The following is a 19,776-nucleotide window of genomic DNA, read 5'->3' on the forward strand; positions in this document are numbered from 1 at the left end:
TAGCCTGAATGAAGGGCGCTCAGCACACCTATCAATTTCAATCAGGTCTGTGGTTGATGGCAGCCACTAACCCCTTTCAGTACAATTCTGTCATGAACCAAATTAGAATCCCCTTTCCCACTATATGTATTAGACACAGAGCTGTACTGACAGCGATCATGATGATCAGTGTCCATCTTCCTCACTAGTGCTTCTTCCTCTTCTGGTGGGCTGGTGCCAGGAAAGACTCCAGTTCCATGGCAAATTCCACAGGCCCTCAAAGGCATGTCTATAGGGCCCGTTAACATGTGGCAAGCTGGGGTGTAAGTCTACCGTGGCCTAGCCTGCCACGCCACACACTGACTGGCCATGCGGACCCTGCTACGGAGCACTAAAAGTTCTGTAAAAGTGTCTCATATGCGCCTGTGTTTTGGGTGGAGGCTCCTATTGCTTCAGCTCTAAAGGAGATTAGCTGTGTCATACGTTTATCCCAATGAAGGATAGCTGTTATCCAAGAGGTTTAACACAACATCATAATATATTAAACACACTCTGGAAGGTGAACATCCTGAGACTCTAAGAAAAGGGCGGGAGCGAGAGTGGAGAGAGACACAGAGCTTATAAAAGCAAGATAAAGAGGGTTCAGCCTGTATATCTGCAACAGACTTTTCAGAGAGTAGCCCTATAACGCAGCAGTAAAATACTGACAATATGCGAGACTCTCATAGGGCTGGTTGTGTTTCTCCTGACAGTGCAGTGTCTGAAGTTGCAATGGGCACATAGACGCCTTCCTCCGGGACCAACCCCATGCCCCATTCTTGGAAGCTGAACTTTAAAGTTGATCATGACAGCCTCAATAAGGTATGTATTTCCAGATAACTCACTAATGGACTAATAAGCTGACAGGGAAAATTAGTTGCATTTATTGGTAGTATAAGGTAGGGTTTTTTTTTTTTTCATGCTAAAGAAAGTTTTATCTTAAGAATTGGAGCTATGAAAGTCAACTTGGATCATTCTGTCATTTTTAAATAGGGCTTGTGTCAAATGTATGTGGAACCTTGATGTGCATAAGAATTAAACAACACTGAGGACAGTATTTCTGCCTCGTGAAGAGGAAGAAGGAATACATTTTCATATTGTAGAAATGTTCAAATATATTGGATTTGACCCTTAAAGCGCTGGCTTATTTTTTAGACTTCCCATTAAATAAATGTTTAGAAGGATGTATGATATGTACTGAAAAACCAAATCTAGCCATCTGCCACACCTGTTGTTCCATAATTTAAAGTGTGGTGGTGTATAAACTGTGCAGAAGAGGGAGTCCCGCTCCATCAGGTTTTATGAAGCCCATCAAAGTGGCACCTATCTGGCAGACTTCAGGAAGTCTGTAGAGAGGAAGATACACGTTAGGTGGCCGATGATGCAGGGGAATAGAGCTGGGAGGGGAAAGGTTTTGTCCACACTGAGCATGTGGGGCCAGATTTTCATGATATCACAGGGAAAGATTTTATAAAATGTTCAACACCCACAACTGGGATCAGATTTTCAAGAGAGCAACCAATGTGCTGAGCTCTTTAGAAACTCCAGCCACTAAATCTGGCTCCAATTGTAGGTGTGAGACTTTGTCATCTCCCCACAACCCCGTTGTGTGCCCTTTTCCTTCCTCACCTTATTTCTTCTTCTCTTGCTATCCCTCTCCCTTTTGCCTCCTGTCTAATAAGAGTCTGGCCAAGACTGTATATTTGGCAATACAATGTAAGCCTGGTCAAAGGAGTGGTTAAAAGCAATGTCCTAAACAGCCCGATGCTAGTACAAATTTGCCAGGTCTCGGAGTGGCCGATCACTCTGTGTGCCATGCCTGTGTTTTTCCAGCAATGAGGTTGCAAGCAGGGCCGGCTCCAGGCACCAGCGAAGGAAGCTGGTGCTTGGGGCGGCCAATGGAAAGGGGCGGCACGTCCAGATCTTCGGTGGCAATTCAGCAGCGGGTCCCTCAGTCCCTCTCAGAGCGAAGGACCCGCCGCCAAATTGCCGCTGAAAAATGAAAGCGGCACGGTGGAGCTGTCACCGAAGTGCCGCCGATTGCGGCTTTATCTTTTCTTTTTCCCCGCTTCGCCGCTTGGGGCGGCAAAAAAGCTGGAGCCGGCCCTGGTTGCAAGGAAGAGTCAACACCAGAGACAGAAATGGCATTTTTGATCTTTGCTGTTCTTTTCTCTCCCCTCGTGTGTGCGTTTGTCTAGTTTTGTCTGCTAGGAAATGGGATTGGACTTTAACAAGGAGCTCCAGCTCATCTCAACTAACTTCTCTTTTCCCCAGAAAGACAATGATCACCATCTTTAATACCGACTAAGAGGCTGTTAAATAGAGGGGTGGTCTCCTTTTAAAAATTTTCTCCAGCTACAGGTAGGGAACAAGGGACACTCTTAAAATGAAAGCCTTACTTTCAAACACTTTAACTGTTTTTCCTTCTTTTTCTCTATCTTTAATAGGATTGGTAATGGTGTTTGCCATGGTACTAAGCAGGCTCAGGTTTCTGTATACCTAACCCCAAACCTTGTTTAAAACTCTTTAACGTTGGACAGTGACAGGGTCATGTTCACACATTTGACTCTTTAGGCCTATTTATATAATCTAAATGAATACAACTGTGCTGTGCAAGCAGAACAAAAAGACGGTCCCTGCCTCAGTACTGAACCCCTGAATCACCCTTCTCAAAGAAGAGAGCAGGTTCATCATGTCTAAGGCCCTACCAAATTCACAGTCCATTTTGGTTAATTTCACAGTCATAGGATTTTAAAAATCGTAAATTTCATTATTTCAGATATTTAAATCTGAAATTTCGTAGTGTTGTGATAGTCGGGGTCCTGCCCCTAAAAGGAGTTGTAGGGGGGTCGCAAAGTTATTGTGGGGGGGCGGGTTAGCGGTACTGCTAGCCTTATTTCTGTGCTGCTGCTGGTGGCGGTGCTGCCTTCAGAGCTGGGCAGCTGCAGAGGGGCAGCTGCTGGCCGGGAGCCCGGCTCAGAAGGCAGAGCCGCCGCCAGCAGCAGCGCAGAAGGAAGGATGCCATGGTCTGGTATTGCCACCCTTAGTTCTACGCTGCTGCCTGCAGAGCTGGGCCCTCAATCAGCAACCGCCACTCTGGCCGCCCAGCTCTGAAGGCCGTGCAGAAGTAAGGGTGGCAATACTGCTACCCCCCTCCAATAACCTTGCGACCCCCTGAAATCTGTATAGTAGAGGGTAAAAGCACAGAAAAGACCAGATTTCACGGTCCATGACGTGTTTTTCATGGCCGTGAATTTGGTAGGGCCTAATCCTGACTGTTTGGCATGATGTTTTTTCACCTGTGCTGTTCTGGCACTGGTCCAACCCACAGATGGCAGAAGTTCATGGCAACATCTTCACTTTGTGGCTGGGACACACCCCTGGGGTCGTACTGCATGGGTTCCAAGCAGGGAAGGATGGGCTGAACACCCACCCTGAAGAGTTTTCTGGACGGCTGGAGACCCCTGTCTTCAAACGATTGGCAAATGGAAAGGATAAATCTTCCCCTGCACCCTATACTGTGTTCCTCCTTCTCCTCATTCTTCCTCTTGCCTTTCCACTCCTCCGCATACATTCAGTCTCCCTCTGGCTCCTTCATATTCACCACCCAGCACATATGCATTTCCCTGAACTCCCTCCAGTCTCTTCCAAGTCCCATTCCTACCTCACACAGTCCCTCGGCTCCTCACCGTTTCCTGTTCGGTTCCTTAGCTGCCCTGCCTTTGCCTTATGGTTGTCTTCCCTTATGGCAGCACTGGAAACAAAGGGGGTTAGCGATCATTTTTACTAGGGGCAAGCAGAGGCTATAGGGAAATTGTTGCCATCAGGAATTCATTCCTTTGTGAAGTAATGGGAAAAGGCCGCCGTTGTGAATAAGGGCAAAATTCACAAGATGGATGCTAGTAATCCTCAAATCCAGAGAAACTTTTCTGACATCACCAAAGATCACAAGACTGCCCCAAAATAAAAATAAAAATAAAAATGTAAACTGCTAATTCCAACTCCCTCTCTTTCCCCTCGCTGGTTACTGGTTCTTGAGAAACAGAAGGGGCTCCATTCGTTTTCTCTGAGGGGCTAATCAGAAATAGCCGTTCAGAGGCCCGATGTCACCACACTGACCTTGCTCTATCTGGTGCCTTGCTACAGAGACTCCAGGTGAGGATTAAGTAGATCATGGGCCCCACCAAGAGTCCCTTGGGTGCACTGGAGAAGTCCCAGCCCCACGTGATATCCACAGTAGGGAGTGCTGCACGCTGCACTCACAAGTCATCTGGTAAATACAACATAGGGTCTGTTTCACCGTTGTGTTGCAGCTTGTGTCATCATTCACACCTGTGCGAAGTGGGTGCAAAATGCTGTCAAATCATAGTGATGATGTTTTCCACTCTGCATTGGTGTAAGTGACAGCACAAGGTGCAGGGCAGTAGTGACTGGGGATTGTTGTGGCTAACGACTGGAACATCAAAGGTGGAACGTAGTCCCACCACCCCTAATTGCCAGCTGCCGGGATGTAATTGCACCCCTTAAACTCAGCAAGACTTCCTTACACACAAGCGGCAGTTAGGGAACCTTGGGTTGAAGCATTAACTAATGGGGTTAGTGGAAAGTACAGGCAGAGGTATAGTCTGAAATGAAACTCAGATACAATGTTGAACAGAAATTTGGGATGAGGCCTTGGAACCCCCGGGTCATTGTGGAATATGTTATCAGGTGGGTGGGCCATCAGGGACTGCAATGCCAAAATTCTCTCCACTGAGGTTCTGGTCATGAAGAAGAAAAACTTCAGCAAAAGATTGTATAGAGTGCAAGACTCAAAGGGCTCAAAGGACCTCCCATAAGTCTGGTTAACGGTATCTGCAACCCCAAGACCTCCCTGATAGACTGCTGAGGACTTTCTGGTGGCCAGCAGAAACCTGGCTGGTCACATGGTGCCAGTTTGCCTCCTTGTTTCCAAAGTGCATTATAAGAAGCTAAAAGCACTCTGCTAAGTCTGTTTGTCCAGGTAAGCAGCTGCTCTAATTCCCACAGGGGTGGATTTGTGATTGTGTCTCCCAACATTTACAATCTCTTTATGAGGATGTGGTCCATCTTATGAAAATGGTGGGAAAGCCTGTCTTAGAATGAGACCTGAGGAAGAGCTTGTACCGTCCACCAACAGAAGTCGGTCCAGTAAAAGATATTCCCTCACCTACCTTGTCTGTCCTAGAATTAAGCTGTTGAGAAGGTCCAAGAGAATATTTGTGGCCTTTGGAGAAAAGTCTCAAAGTCAAGTGACCTTGACTTAAAGGCTATCTATGTGGATAAGGATTTACACCCCTTCATGCCCTGAACTAGGGGATGTGCCTATGTCTGAATGTCTCAGGGCCCAGTCAACTCAGGAGAGGACAGCCACAATGGCACATAGCTGCACTGAGCCTTTATATGAACTCTATAGGGCTGCTGGGTGGAGCTTGCTTCACACTCTTACTAACCACTATTCTCTTGACACTGCATCAAGAGCAGAGGCTGGTTTTGGGAGGGCAGCTATTCGACTATCGGGGCTCCCCAACCCTCCTTCCCAAGGAAGTCACTGCTGGATAAATGCCTCCTGGGAAGCTTTGCGAAGACAGTGTCATGAAGGAGAAAACGGGGTTACCTGCCTACAGTAACTTACATTCTCTGGATGTGTGTCCTTCACACAGACCCTCCCTCCTTCCCTCTGCTTCAGAGCCCAGCTGCAAATAGGGCATTTGGGGGTAGTGAAGAACTGAGGGGCTGGAAGAGAGTGGGTTCTGTATACTCTCGCTATGTAGAGTGTAGAGCTCAAGGGAATGGCGCACACCCTTTAATTGCCAACCACTGCCCCAAAAGAGTCAGTGACTTTTTGTAACCATTCCTAAATTGGGTTTCTATGGAGGCAACTCAGTCAGAGAACAAGAATTACTGTTGGTGAATAACATCCATTTATCTTCAGCTTTTTAATTTCACGTTTACAATAAAAACCAACCAAACAATCCCTTTTTTAACAGGAGACTTTTCTCGGATGGTTCCAATCCATGTTGTTTCTATGTCACAGCAAGATCTCAGATAAAAGAACTAAGCCCCATGGTTCTGGATTTAGTCCTAATGATAGAAAATATATTGTAGGGATGTGTACATAGTTTTGCTTTTCATAAATATTAGTGTGACAGGTAACTGATTCTCAATGGCCTCAGGTATTATGTTCTCAAGTGATCACACCTGGAAGCAGCAGAGACGCTTTGGGCTGATGACCCTGCGGAACCTGGGGCTGGGCAAGAAAGGCCTGGAGCACCAAATCCAAGAGGAGGCCCGTCACCTGGTGGGGTACTTTGAGACTGTGAAAGGTACGTCACTGCTAAAGTGGTTTTTAACTACAGTTGTGTTGCCAGCATGTGAACTAGTCTGTGAGACTAAGCAGGCTCCCTCTGCTCCAGAATGGAGTATCTGTAGTTCTTGGGGCCGTTTCATTGAATCACTGGAGTGGAATACAGGTCTACAGGCAGAGCTGAGTCTCACTAGCATGTATTTTATTCCTAACATGAAGATTTCATTCTCAAAAGAGCTACATATAAAAGCCCAGGGTTGGGAGCTAGGACGGAGGCTTTAGGGTCCGCGTTCTTCTGTATCCGTGTTAATTGATTATTTATCGGCAGCTCTGACACTCATCACGAATGTATCAGAGTACCTAGATAACAGTAATGAATTAAGTCTCACAGTATCCCTTACCTCTCTAAAGGCTTGGCTACACTTGCGAGTTAGAGCGCATTAAAGCAGCCCCGGGCGCCCTAACTCACTACCTGTCCACACTGGCAAGGCATGTAGAGCGCTCTGACTCCAGGGCTAGAGCGCTCCTGGTATTCCACCTCGGCAAGTGGAATAATGTTTGATGCGCCTTGGCTACAACGCCCGGGCGTCAGTGTGAATGGGGTGTTGCATTACTGCGCTTTGATTGGTCTCCAGAAACATCCCATAATTCCCTTAAGTCAAGAGGCCACTGTTGTCATTGTTTTGGAATCACTGCAGGCATGCAGATATGCCCTTCCAAAGCTCCGTTTCTGACAGCCGGCTGCTTATCTGCTCCGAGAAAAAGCAACCATTACTGTGCAATGCTGTGTGTAAGATAGAGAGGCGGGGGGGGAGGGGTCTGCTGTTGTCTGAACTTACAAGACAGCATGCTGACATGCTCTCAGCCCCCCAAAAACCCCTCTCTCTCCCCCCATATACACACAACACACTCCCTGTCACACTCCACGCCCCCCCATTTAAAAAGCACGTTGCAGTCACTTGCATGCTGGGATAGCTGCCCATAATGCACCACTCCCAATGCCGCTGCAAGTGCCGCAAATGTGGCCACGCCAGTGCGCTGTCAGCTGTCAGTGTGGACAGACTGCAGCGCTTTCCCTACTGCGCTCTCCGAAGGCTGGTTTAACTCACAGTGCTCTACATCTGCAAGTGTAGCCATGCCCTAAAGCTAAGGAAACTTCGATACAGGGAGGTTAAGTGACGTGTCCAAGGCACCTCAACCACATAGCTTGAGAAAGAGCTTAAACCCAGAGCAACTTCGTTCTAATGTAAAACAAATGCCAGTGGTTGTACTGACCAGAGGGAAGAGCTTGACTACAAGGTGGGGGAATAGGAGAAGAAAATCAATATAGGTTTTATTTACAATCTCTCTTTTTATATACTTACAAGACAGTGAGTTAGATACCGAGTGTGCAGGAACTGTACAACAAATTACACACAGCAATTACACACTCAGCAAAAGGTCTCTCTCAGCATGGGACGCTAGAACCTATTTTAGTGAGAGGGGAATGTTGATCCGATCGTGCCATTGGCTAATGGATTGTACTTGTAAATAGTCTTATTTATAGTTATTCTATTGTTCTGGAGTAAGATGGGGGAGGGGTCAAAGGAAAAGGGGGGTGGTCTTTAGATAGGTTATTCCTGGCTGCTTGAATGGTTCACTGACATGGGTTTATTTTTCCCTACCCTTGTGTTTTGTTTGACATATTGTGATGCCTTTTTTAAAATATAAGTTCCTTTAGAATCTGTATACTGGAATCTTTCTGTGAGCACAAGGGCTGGGGAGAGTTAGTTTAACAATTTGCCCTTTTCTGAGCAAGCTGCTTTCTGGGGGGCGGTTTTATTTCTTTATATTTACTTTTCTTGTTGAATTTTGGTCTCTCTTCCAACAATGGAATTGACATAGGTGGTCTCTGGGATTGTGTGCAATTTTTACCTATCCCACTAGATAGAGAAGCAGTAACAGGCAGTATTAATAATACTCATCACACTGTTTGCAGGGAAATCTCTGGATCCTTCTGTCCCCATTGTTCATGCTGTCTCAAACGTGATTTGTGCTGTGGTTTTTGGACATCGCTTCTCCTTAGAGGATGAAACCTTCCACCAACTGATTGAAGCCTTCGACTTTATATTGGCTTTTGGGAACAGTTGCCATTTTTTGGTGAGCAAATAATCTCTTTTCTTTTGAAATGAGAAATGCAGATGAACGGTTTGACTGTGAACATGATCATTTAAAGAACTCAGCAGTGCCTGGAACTACTAGAGTTTGTAACAGAGCACCCTGAGCCTGGGTGGCTCAAGCAGGAGTCTGATGCTGTTTGTTAAAATTTCCCAGTATCGGTCAGATACTTACGATGCTGAACTGTCATGTGCTGGGAACATTGCTGTTATTAAGATGTAACACAGTCAAGTTTGTGATTTGATATTCTGCCTTTAGATATTATGTGTTAATAATGTTTATCCTGTAAAGTCAGAGGCATGGGTTTGTGATGGCATGGTGGTATGAATGTACAGCACGTCTTAGGATGACAAATAATGGTTTTGAGTGGGCAGATCCTGTAATGATCCCTCTGCTGGTTTCTCCTCCTGGCGAATGGGTGGATGGTAGTAGGATTGAGTTATGCAATGGAAACAGGACTCCCATGCCACAAGACAATCCATGTCAGGATTGTGAGAATATTTGTGGGAGGATGCGTGTTGCTCATGTGGAAGCCACACTGTAAAGTAAGCCAATGAGTTTTGACTTAGTGGCATAACTGAAGATGATGGTTCACTTAACTAGAGGGATACTATATAATCCCTGCAGGGGAGAGAGAAGGGGAATAAAAAGTAATGGATGGCACTGTGTCAAAAGTGTTTGATCAGTCAGGGAGATGTACCTTGGTAGTGGAGAATGTGAAATAGTTTGGGCGAACTTACAAAGCATGGACAGACAATGAGGAATCTATGTGGTTGTATTGTCTATTTCTAGGTGATAAAGTGGCCCTGTACTTTGTGTAGACAATAGACATTACATGTTTGGCTATATTTGCTACACAACAGGAATGTAAGTAAAGTCCGGTGCGAATACAGTATTCTGTTGTTTTAAGTACAGGTTGAACCTCTCTAGTCCGGCACCCTTGGGACCTGACCGGTGCCGAGCCAGAGAATTTGCTGAACTATGGGAGGTCACTATTGTAGCGAGCGGGTCTTTTTATTTTTATCTCGTCGAGGCGAATAAACGGAACAACGCTTGCAACACTGCCTAGCCAAGGTTTACTGGCTGTCTTCATAACAAAGTGTTAGGGTTGTTACACAATTTTACTGTATTGGCACAAGGAAATAAGTAGATAAAGCATAAAAAACAAAATAAAATCATGCCGGACCACGGATGTTGCCAGACCAGAGAGTGCTGAACTAGAGAGGTTCAACCTGTATTGTTAAAATTGGTTCAGGAATTTTTCATTTTCACTCCAGCAGATGTGCCAGAGAGATGCCAACCTGGATCTACTTACTTATAAGGGAGGAATTGATTGAAAACCTGAGAATAGGGAAGTTTGGTACCTGGGATCTTGAGCGACTTGAATTCAGGCTGCTAAGGAACAGGGCAACAGATGAACCCTGTGTACATTTCATGAGCTGTCACCTCCTATTCTATCCTCTGTGCCTCAAGTTTGAAGTATCTATAACATAAATATTTTACATCTGGTTCTGAAAGTTTTGTATAAATATGCAGGGACACAAAAGATCCTTAAACATATCAAGTGTATTCTGAATCTTATTGGCCAGATTTTGCTGTGCCTTTCACCCTGTGCAACCCCATTGAAGTCAGGGCGGAATTTGGCCCTACATATCACTTTTTTTAATAAGCTGCTGAGACGGATTAAAAAAAAGTCCATGATTCTGCGTCTTGCTCTCCCAGTGTCTTAATGTGATTGTTTTAGCATTGTCATGGCAATTATAATCTAGGTAGTGTTTGAGCTGGAATTAGGCTATAATTCTGAGGATCCCTTTGTAAACACAGGGATAGAAATCATGCAGCATGTGCGCTCTCAGTCCCAAAATAGAAACAGCGTGTTCCCAATGTTATTTTTCTATATGATGCTGAAATGTACTCATGGGAGTAATAAATTCACTGATTCCACTACCAAAATGTCTATTCTGAGATCTACCGTTACCTTTCTAATGTTAAGTAACTCTCCGTTCCTTCCATTTCTCTCTTCCACAGCTATTTGAACTTCTCCCCTGGCTCATGCATCATCTCCCAGGGCCTCAACAGAAGGCAAACTCTTGCTGTGAGTTTGTGCGTTCTTTCATAAGGAAGGAGATCAGAAGCCACAAGGAGAGAGGCATACCAGACAAACCACAGGATTTCATTAACTACTATCTGGCTCAGATAGCCAAAGTAAGTATCAGAGGGGTAGCCGTGTTAGTCTGAATCTGTGAAAAGCAACAGAGGGTCCTGTGGCACCTTTGAGACTAACAGAAGTACTGGGAGCATAAGCTTTCGTGGGTAAGAACCTCACTTCTTCAGATGCAAGTAAGTACTTGCATCTGAAGAAGTGAGGTTCTGACCCACGAAAGTACGTATGTTACTACAGCTCCCCTGAAGCACCATTAAACCTCCTACAGCCACCTGGTGCGAACAGAATTCTGGAAAGAGATGCTGCGGCTTTAAACGGAAAATATTCCTTGGGGGTTTTTTGGATTTAAAGGTGAACTTTAAGGATTATTTGAAAAATTGCTAATCAAGCTAACTAAAGCTGTACAGTGCTACAAGCTGGAACTCTTATAGATTCATAGATTCTAGGACTGGAAGGGACCTCGAGAGGTCATCGAGTCCAGTCCCCTGCCCGCATGGCAGGACCAAATACTGTCTAGACCATCCCTGATAGACATTTATCTAACCTACTCTTAAATATCTCCAGAGACGGAGATTCCACAACCTCCCTAGGCAATTTATTCCAGTGTTTAACCACCCTGACAGTTAGGAACTTTTTCCTAATGTCCAACCTAGACCTCCCTTGCTGCAGTTTAAGCCCATTGCTTCTTGTTCTATCCTTAGAGGCTGAGGTGAACAAGTTTTCTCCCTCCTCCTTCTGACACCCTTTTAGATACCTGAAAACTGCTATCATGTTCCCTCTCAGGCTTCTCTTTTCCAAACTAAACAAACCCAGTTCTTTCAGCCTTCCTTCATAGGTCATGTTCTCAAGACCTTTAATCATTCTTGTTGCTCTTCTCTGGACCCTTTCCAATTTCTCCACATCTTTCTTGAAATGCGGTGCCCAGAACTGGACACAATACTCCAGTTGAGGCCTAACCAGAGCAGAGTAGAGCGCAAGAATGACTTCTCGTGTCTTGCTCACAACACACCTGTTAATACATCCCAGAATCACGTTTGCTTTTTTTGCAACAGCATCACACTATTGACTCATATTTAGCTTGTGGTCCACTATAACCCCTAGATCCCTTTCTGCCGTACTCCTTCCTAGACAGTCTCTTCCCATTCTGTATGTGTGAACCTGATTTTTTCTTCCTAAGTGGAGCACTTTGCATTTGTCTTTGTTAAACTTCATCCTGTTTACCTCAGACCATTTCTGCAATTTGTCCAGATCATTTTGAATTATGAATTATGATGGTGGGGTGGAAATTGTTGAAATCCATGTGGAATTCTTCAAGGGCCTCCTTCCCATGGGTCCATATGATGAAGATGTCATCAATGTAGCGCAAGTAGAGGAGGGGGTCTAGAGGACAAGAGCTGAGGAAGCGTTGTTCTAAGTCAGCCGTAAAAATGTTGGCATACTGTGGGGCCATGCGGGTACCCATAGCAGTATTCTCTTTCATAATAATATTAATGGCAACATGTGAGATGATTATACAAGAGAAGTAGGAATCATAGAAGATTAGGGTTGGAAGAGACCTCAGCAGGTCATCTAGTCCAACCCCCTGCTCAAAGCAGGAACAACCCCAACTAAAGCATCCCAACCAGGGCTTTGTCAATCCAGGCCTTAAAAACCTCTAAGGATGGAGATTCCACCACCTCCCTAGGTAACCCATTCCAGTGTTTCACCACCCTCCTAGTGAAATAGTGTTTCCTGATATCCAACCTAGAACTCCCCCACTGCAACTTGAGACCATTGCTCCTTGTTCTGTCATCTGCCACCACTGAGAACAGCCAAGCTCCATCCTCTTTGGAACCCCCCCTTCAGGTAGTTGAAGGCTGCTATCAAATCCCGCCTCACTCTTCTTTTCTGCAGGCTAAATAAGTCCAGTTCCCTCAGCCTCTCCTCATAAGTCATGTGCTCCAGCCCCCTAGTCATTTTTGTTGCCCTCCACTGGACAAAGAGAAGGTAAAAGGAAGACTGGGAGACCAAGGAGGTGGGGTATAGTTGCATAGTATAGAATTGTGATTGGTTGGATATGGGGTTAACAGGCCACGTGTTGGCATTAGTGGTACCTGTTACAATTAAGGTTGCAAAAGAGGCTATACACTGGAGTAACTTTTGCTTTCTGAATGCAATGCCTCCCCAGATTCACATTGACCTTCCCTCTTCCTCTCAGCATTGGAGATCTAAAGTGTGTGCCAGGATTCAGAGAGGAATTGAGTTGAGTGAGGAGAAGGTTTTTGTATCCTTGGTTCTGGAATGCTGGAGCGGAGGGGTATGCACGCATTTCCAGTTTTAATTGAACTTCAGAAATTAATCTTAGATCAATTATTACTTAACTGCTTTTCTAAACCTTTAACATTTGTAAGCTGAATAAAATCTTGTGGGGTATGTGACAACCAGTGAAGGGTTCATTAGTGCTCAGTAGTTGCTAGGTAATGTTATCTTGCTCTCGGAGTATATTCCTACCCTCAGAGTTTTGTGATGATGCAGTGTTTTTCTTGTGGTCTAAATGTGTTGTCATTCTGTCTCCTATGAGGGCCAAATAGATTCCTTGATGGTGTCACTGAATTAATTTCTTAATAAACAGTTAATGTTTTATTTATGGTTCACTCTCAGAGCCTAACTATAAATACAACAACTTGCAAGACTAATTTTATAAAAGATCCCCAAATCAGCTATCTCATGGGGAATGGGCAGATGGTAAGACTTTACTGCCTCCTAGTGTTTGTTTAAATGAATTATCTGAAGATGCAACCCAGAAGTATGTGAAAAGTCAAATTATAATTTAGTCATTTGTCCTGGAATTTGAAAATATTCTTATTCTTTATTTACTTTTATGTTTTCAAATAATTACAATTCTTTTAATTATTTACTTTATTGTATTCTTATCATTATAACAGCCAAAAGGGAAATGAAAGTGCCCATAATAAATACACAGTGTGCAGAATATATGCTCTTCTTCCATCTCTAAAGCTGAATGCTTTTCCTCAGAGAAAGTCCAGAAGGAGCTGGACACTGTGCTGGGTCCCTCCCAGTTAATCTGCTATGAGGATCGAAAGAAACTGCCCTACGCCAATGCCGTGATTCATGAGATCCAGCGTTACTGTAGCATTGTTTTAATCACGATCCCCAGAGAAAGTGAGAAGGATACAACGCTGCAGGGCTTTCCCATTCCAAAGGTACAGAGACATTGTTCACTTCGATACGCTCGTCTTCTGTGTAATATCTGTGAAAGAGGTGTCATCTCTCTGCACGTTTATAACCCCCTTCTCCCACTGACGGGGTGTAGTGCATTAGGAAGCCATGTCAACTCATGATTCCAAATATATTACTGTCTCTCTCATGGTTTTTTTTTAAAGTTTCTTACTGAGGCCTGATTCAGGTAAGCATCCATATTAAGGACACATGCTTAAGCTCTTTTTAAGTCACGGACTTTAAGACTCTCTTTTAGTGAAGCACATAGTTAAATGATCTCCAGAAGAAGGATGGACTTAAGTGCTTTTCTGAATTGGCCCTCTAGCAAATTTGCTTCTCCAGCAAATGCTGAAACAGCCCAACTGTTGTCAGTGTCTTTAAAGGTTGGATATTAGAAGTAAAAGTGGGCTCCATGTCACTGGTGACATAAATATTATTGCTTTTCTGCAACGTGGCCGCTGCCGGTAGCAAGCTAGAAAATGACAGTCTGAAATAAACAGTTTAATGTCCAGTATCTTCTGAATTACTCCTGTGTAGACAGGCTTGTCACTGTGTGACTACAGCTGGTCAAAACATGGAAAAACCATTTCACTACAATATTTGAAATTTCAACTTTGGTCCCATTCTGCAGGGTTCTAAATGGAACCACTGTTTTTGTTTGTTTGTTTTGAAAAAAAAATTCAAAATACTTTTCTAACAATTTAGAATTTTCTACTTTGCAAAAGTTTTAGACTGTCAAAAGGAAAAATGAAACGCTGCAATTCTGGACCCGTATAACTTTTTAAAATGTGGAGAAGCTTTGAAAAGTTACAGGGTGGCAAAGGGAAAAATTGAAGAAAACTAGACATTATCCCTTCTATTGCATTCAGTGGCAGAAAGGAGAAAAGGGGAGGGGGGAAGAGAGAGACAGGATAAGAAAACAAACACCTGAAATTTCAAAATTTTTGGTTTTGATGAATAACTGAAACACTTTGAAAAACCACATGAACGTTTTTGGTTTTGAAAATAGGCCATTTAAATCCAAATCATGTGACAGACAAATTCTGCATGTGACCTTCTGCACATTGCAATAAATTTGAACTGAAATTTGTCCAGGTCCCTCTCCTTATTGACTTATCTGATGGAGAGAGACTTAGGGCTTGTCTACACCAGTGGAGAATAAATTCTACTCCACATGAGTGTGTCGTGCAGTAAGTGGCTCATGCGGACCCTGCTGGCATGCACTAGAAGTTCCCTCGTCCACATTAATGTCTTCCAGTTTCAAACCGTACTACGTTCATGTAAATGAGGGAACTTTTAGTGTGTGCCAGCGGGTCTACACAGGCCAGTTAGCACATGACAGGTTGGTGCAGCCAAGAAATGACACCACAAACTCACCGCGTAGACCAGCCCTCAGAGAACTGAACCAACTGCTTCTTCCTTGCAGGGCACCCTCATTCTGCCAAATTTAGACTCTGTCCTCTTTGATCCTGAGAAATGGGAGTCTCCTCGACAGTTCAGCCCAAGTCGTTTCTTGGATAAGGAAGGAAATTTTGTGAACAGAGAAGCTTTTTTACCATTCTCAACAGGTAAATGCACTGATGGATAAACACTTCTTCTTTGAGTAATATCCCTATGGGTGCTCCGCTCTAGGTGCGCTGAGCCCCGGGGCCATTGATTGGAGAAATTTCATAGCAGTGTCCATTTGGCACATGCATGGGTATTACTCAGTCTTGTGCTCCCTGCCATTGTTATGCAGCATTGCTCGGGTGAACCGCCCTCCATTCCTTCTCAAAAACCTTGGCCAGAGATGGAGCCTTTGCAATTGTCTATGTTGAGTTTTACCTCAAGTTTGTCCTCTCAGCTCTTTTAGTAGCTAGTTTATTATAGTGTTTATTAGTGGTACTTAGTAGTTAGTAAGTAGTAGTAGTTTAAAAAAACTTTACACACACACACACACACACACACACACACACACACACACACACACACACACACACACACACACACACACACACACACCCCATTTTGTATTGTTCAGTCAATTAGTCCCAAGAGAAAATTACAAGTTCAGCAAAAATACCTTTGCTTTCCGGTGAGAATGAACAATGTTGCATCTGAAAAGTGCATGTAAGTTAGAAGGTAGCCTGTGGAGATATAAATCATGCCTACGTGTACAGAAGGAGTATTTCTTCCACTGGAAGAGCTTCACATTGTGAATATGCCTTTGTGTAACAGAAGGTTTGGGTTAAAATCAAACAGTTCTGAAAGTGCCTGGAAATATATAGCAGAATAAGACGAGCTGCTAATCTTCATAATTGAAGGGTAGCACCCTTTGTGTGTGTATGGGTGTGTGTATATACACAGCAGTAGCCTGTTGCTGTTGAACTTTCCAGCTTCGTACTGGACATCAGCGTCCCCTTGAGTATGGTAATCTCTCCCAACTCAAGCAGCAGAGCCCCCCCGCTCGTTTCCATAATGATCAGCATTGCACAGATAAATCTGTCGAGATCAGTAGACAGCCACCTTTTCACAGTGTCTTTGCTTGTGATTATAGCCACATAAACACCCATGATAGGTGCCAAGTTCTTGCTGATGAGTGGGGGCAGGTGCAGTGATATCCGGGAGTCAGGTTTCTTTCTGACGAGAATGAACAATCTTGCTTCTGAAAAGTATCTGCAAGTTGGAAGGCGGCCGGCGGAGACAGAAATCCTTGGGTACTTACTGTCCTTCCCCTTCTCTTCTTCAGGGTCCCGTGTGTGTTTGGGGGAGCAACTGGTAAGGAGTGAGCTCTTCATCTTCTTCGCCAACCTGCTGAGGGCGTTCAAGTTCACCCTCCCACAGGGAGGGAAGGAAATCAGCACAGAGCTTGTTTTGGGGAGCACAATGCAGTCCCAGCCATATAAGCTCTGTGTTGTTCCTCATTAGGCTGCAGTGCATCACAGATCAGGAGAAAGAACAGGAGTACTTGTGGCACCTTAGAGACTAACAAATTTATTAGAGCATAAGCTTTCGTGGACCACAGCCCACTTCTTCGGATGCGAAGAAGTGGGCTGTGGTCCACGAAAGCTTATGCTCTAATAAGAAGAAGTGGGCTGTGGTCCACGAAAGCTTATGCTCTAATAAATTTGTTAGTCTCTAAGGTGCCACAAGTACTCCTGTTCTTTTTGCGGATACAGACTAACACGGCTGCTACTCTGAGATCAGGAGAAGGATCATTCATCAAGATTGCTTGACCCCATAACTTTCCTCCTTGCAGCTCTTATTCTTATTCTTTTTCTGGTGTCAGCATCACACATTATCGCAAGCTGCTAGACCCTGGGCAATGCAACTGAACAGTGCAACTGTTTCATTATTGTTGTGTGCTCAGAAAGTCTGTAAATTTCTTCCAGATGTGCTACACATTAAAAAATTACAGCAAAGAAATTTAGCGTCTGACTTTACTTCTCACTGACCTGAAAACTGACTAGTGGGAGGAAGAAATTTAAAAGGTAGATGCTGTCATTTATTATAATATTGAGGTGACAGGGTTTTAATATAATAAATCCTGTAATTCATGTATGTGAACTGTGAATTGAGGTGTTGAGTCTGTAAAGATCTATGTACTACTACTGTAAGTCTGTAGCAACTGAGTGTTTCTTTGCATAAAGATCTACTATGCTTTAATCTGAAAAGATGTTAAACACAATAGAAGCAGAGGAGGGGAAGGGCATCGTCAAAGATTAGAAAAGAAAGAATGGTCACTTACCTGTATAGTAACCATTGTTCTTCGAGTGAGTGTGCCCATATACATTCCACTGTAGGGGTCTGTGTGCACAGTGCTTTTGAGTTGGAAACTTTTGCCAGGCAAGGGCATAAAAGGGGCGCCCACCGCCTCTCTCTCAGTTCCTTCTCACTGCCCATGGCGAGAGTTGGAGGTCCCTGTAGCATTTGCATCAGTTAGCCAGCGTTTTAGTGTTTATAGTTAGTAGTATTTAGTACTTAGTTAGTTATAGTTGATGAAAGATTGTGTCGCTGTGGGAAACAGGATGAATCTCTTAACTGCTCATTTCCAGATATTCTAAATTTTTTGGGGGGGAGGGAGGTTAAAGAGTATAAAGATGTTGTCAAGGAAGTGATATTTGGCCAGGATTTTGGCCCTGCTCCACTCCCATTGCGCTCCTTTAGCAGAGCAAACAGGATGGAAAATTGGCTTAATCAACCACTGGGGATTCTCCTTGTGTAAAAGATTCCCTGGGTGTCGTGACTGTGACAGAACAGGGAGAACAGTCTTGTGGGAGGAGAAAAGGTGGCCCTAGTACATTATGGCCCAGTGATCCTGGACTAGCAGAATGGCCCCTAATGATAAAATTAGCTGGTTGGGATAAATTAGAGCATTTCTGATGCTGTGGAGAGCGAGAAGGATCACCACAAAATCATTCCTAACAGTGAATATAATGAGTAGACCCGTCCCTATTCTTGGGGACAACTCAGGAAACAACAACAACAATAACAAATCTGATAGTGAGGTGAAATGTTCCTGCTGGTATCCTGATCCCATAGATGAGACGGGAGTATCACCCCCGTTACAGAGCCCCTGAGAGATCCTCATCAGTGAGAAGAGGACCCTTTCCCGGGAAGGAGGGAGAGTCTGTGGATCTACAGGATATAGCTACATCAGTACTTCCCATCGGAGGGCAACCTATCCTAACCAGTCATAATGCTGCTGCCCCCCTGTGCAACTACATCCCTCATCTCCATTCCCCTTTCCCTCCTCTGACCTTCCCCCTGTCCTCGTCCCTCTCCTGCCATTTCCCTACGAACGTTAACACTACTATAGATATAGAACGTTGTTTCTGTTACCCAGCAAAGGGGCTCATTAGCGCTGACATTTTTATTTGCTGTGATACACATTGCAATACGTTGGTTATTGTTTATTTATTTAAAGACCCAACTTAAAAAAAAAAAAAAAAAAAAAAAAAAGAATATAACTGGAAACTAATAGAACCTGCTGAGAGCAACACATTCCCCACAGAACTGAAATTACAGAGGGGTGAAAAGTTTATTGGCGGAAAAATGCAGTTTTGGTCGACCCAAAACTATTTGCGAATTCACTCAAGAGTCTGAGCCCACCAGATTATTGGTGCTATTCACAAAATGGCCAGAGGAGGGGGTTAGCTGTGCTGATGCCGCCTTTTAAGTGTAGACCTGCCCAGAGTTTTACTCAGGGATCTCTGCAGCTTTCAGACTGGGCTCAAGAATAAAAGAAAGGAAGAAAGGTTTTTTTTCATTATCTCTTGATCTAGGTTGGCCAATCCACCCGTAGTTTATCGTAGAATCATAGAATATCAGGGTTGGAAGGGACCTCAGGAGGTATCTAGTCCAACCCCCTGCTCAAAGCAGGACCCCAATTCCCAACTAAATCATCCCAGCCAGGGCTTTGTCAAGCCTGACCTTAAAAACCTCACCTCTGCCTTTCCTTTCTCTGATAGCAAGAGTACAGGATGGAGCAGCTGTAGGGTGACCAGACAGCAAGTGTGAAAAATCAGGACAGGTGGTGGGGGGTAATAGGAGCCTATATAAGAAAAAGACCCAAAAATCGGGACTGTCCCTATAAAATCGGGACATCTGGTCACCCTAAGCAGCTGGCTCTGTAGCAGCTACTGATGCTCTGTTTTGGCAGCCTGCAGAGAGATCACTGCACAGGGATGTTTACCCTACTATTACTGTAGAGGCTGAATTCCCGTTTCGCCTTGCGTGCCTTCAGCCATGGGTACTGTTCTGTCTACCTTAGATTTAGACTATGAGCTCCTTGAGGTTGAGCCCGTGTTCTTCTCGTTGTACAGGATGGAGGATTCTGACAGCATTCAGTAAAACTAAGTTAAGTTTCCAGAGAGTGAAAATCTTGCCCCCATGCATCCATTTCTGACTGTAG

General features: G+C 44.3%; 1 pseudogene; it reads left to right on the plus strand.

Moving 5' to 3' along the window:
• The first annotated feature begins 285 nt into the window (after nucleotides 1-285).
• LOC128843775 (cytochrome P450 2J2-like) lies at nucleotides 286-16,840 on the plus strand (annotated as a pseudogene).
• Nucleotides 16,841-19,776: the final 2,936 nt, after the last annotated feature.

This window comes from Malaclemys terrapin, chromosome 9 (genome assembly GCF_027887155.1).
Source record: "Malaclemys terrapin pileata isolate rMalTer1 chromosome 9, rMalTer1.hap1, whole genome shotgun sequence".
Classification (NCBI taxonomy): domain Eukaryota; kingdom Metazoa; phylum Chordata; order Testudines; family Emydidae; genus Malaclemys; species Malaclemys terrapin.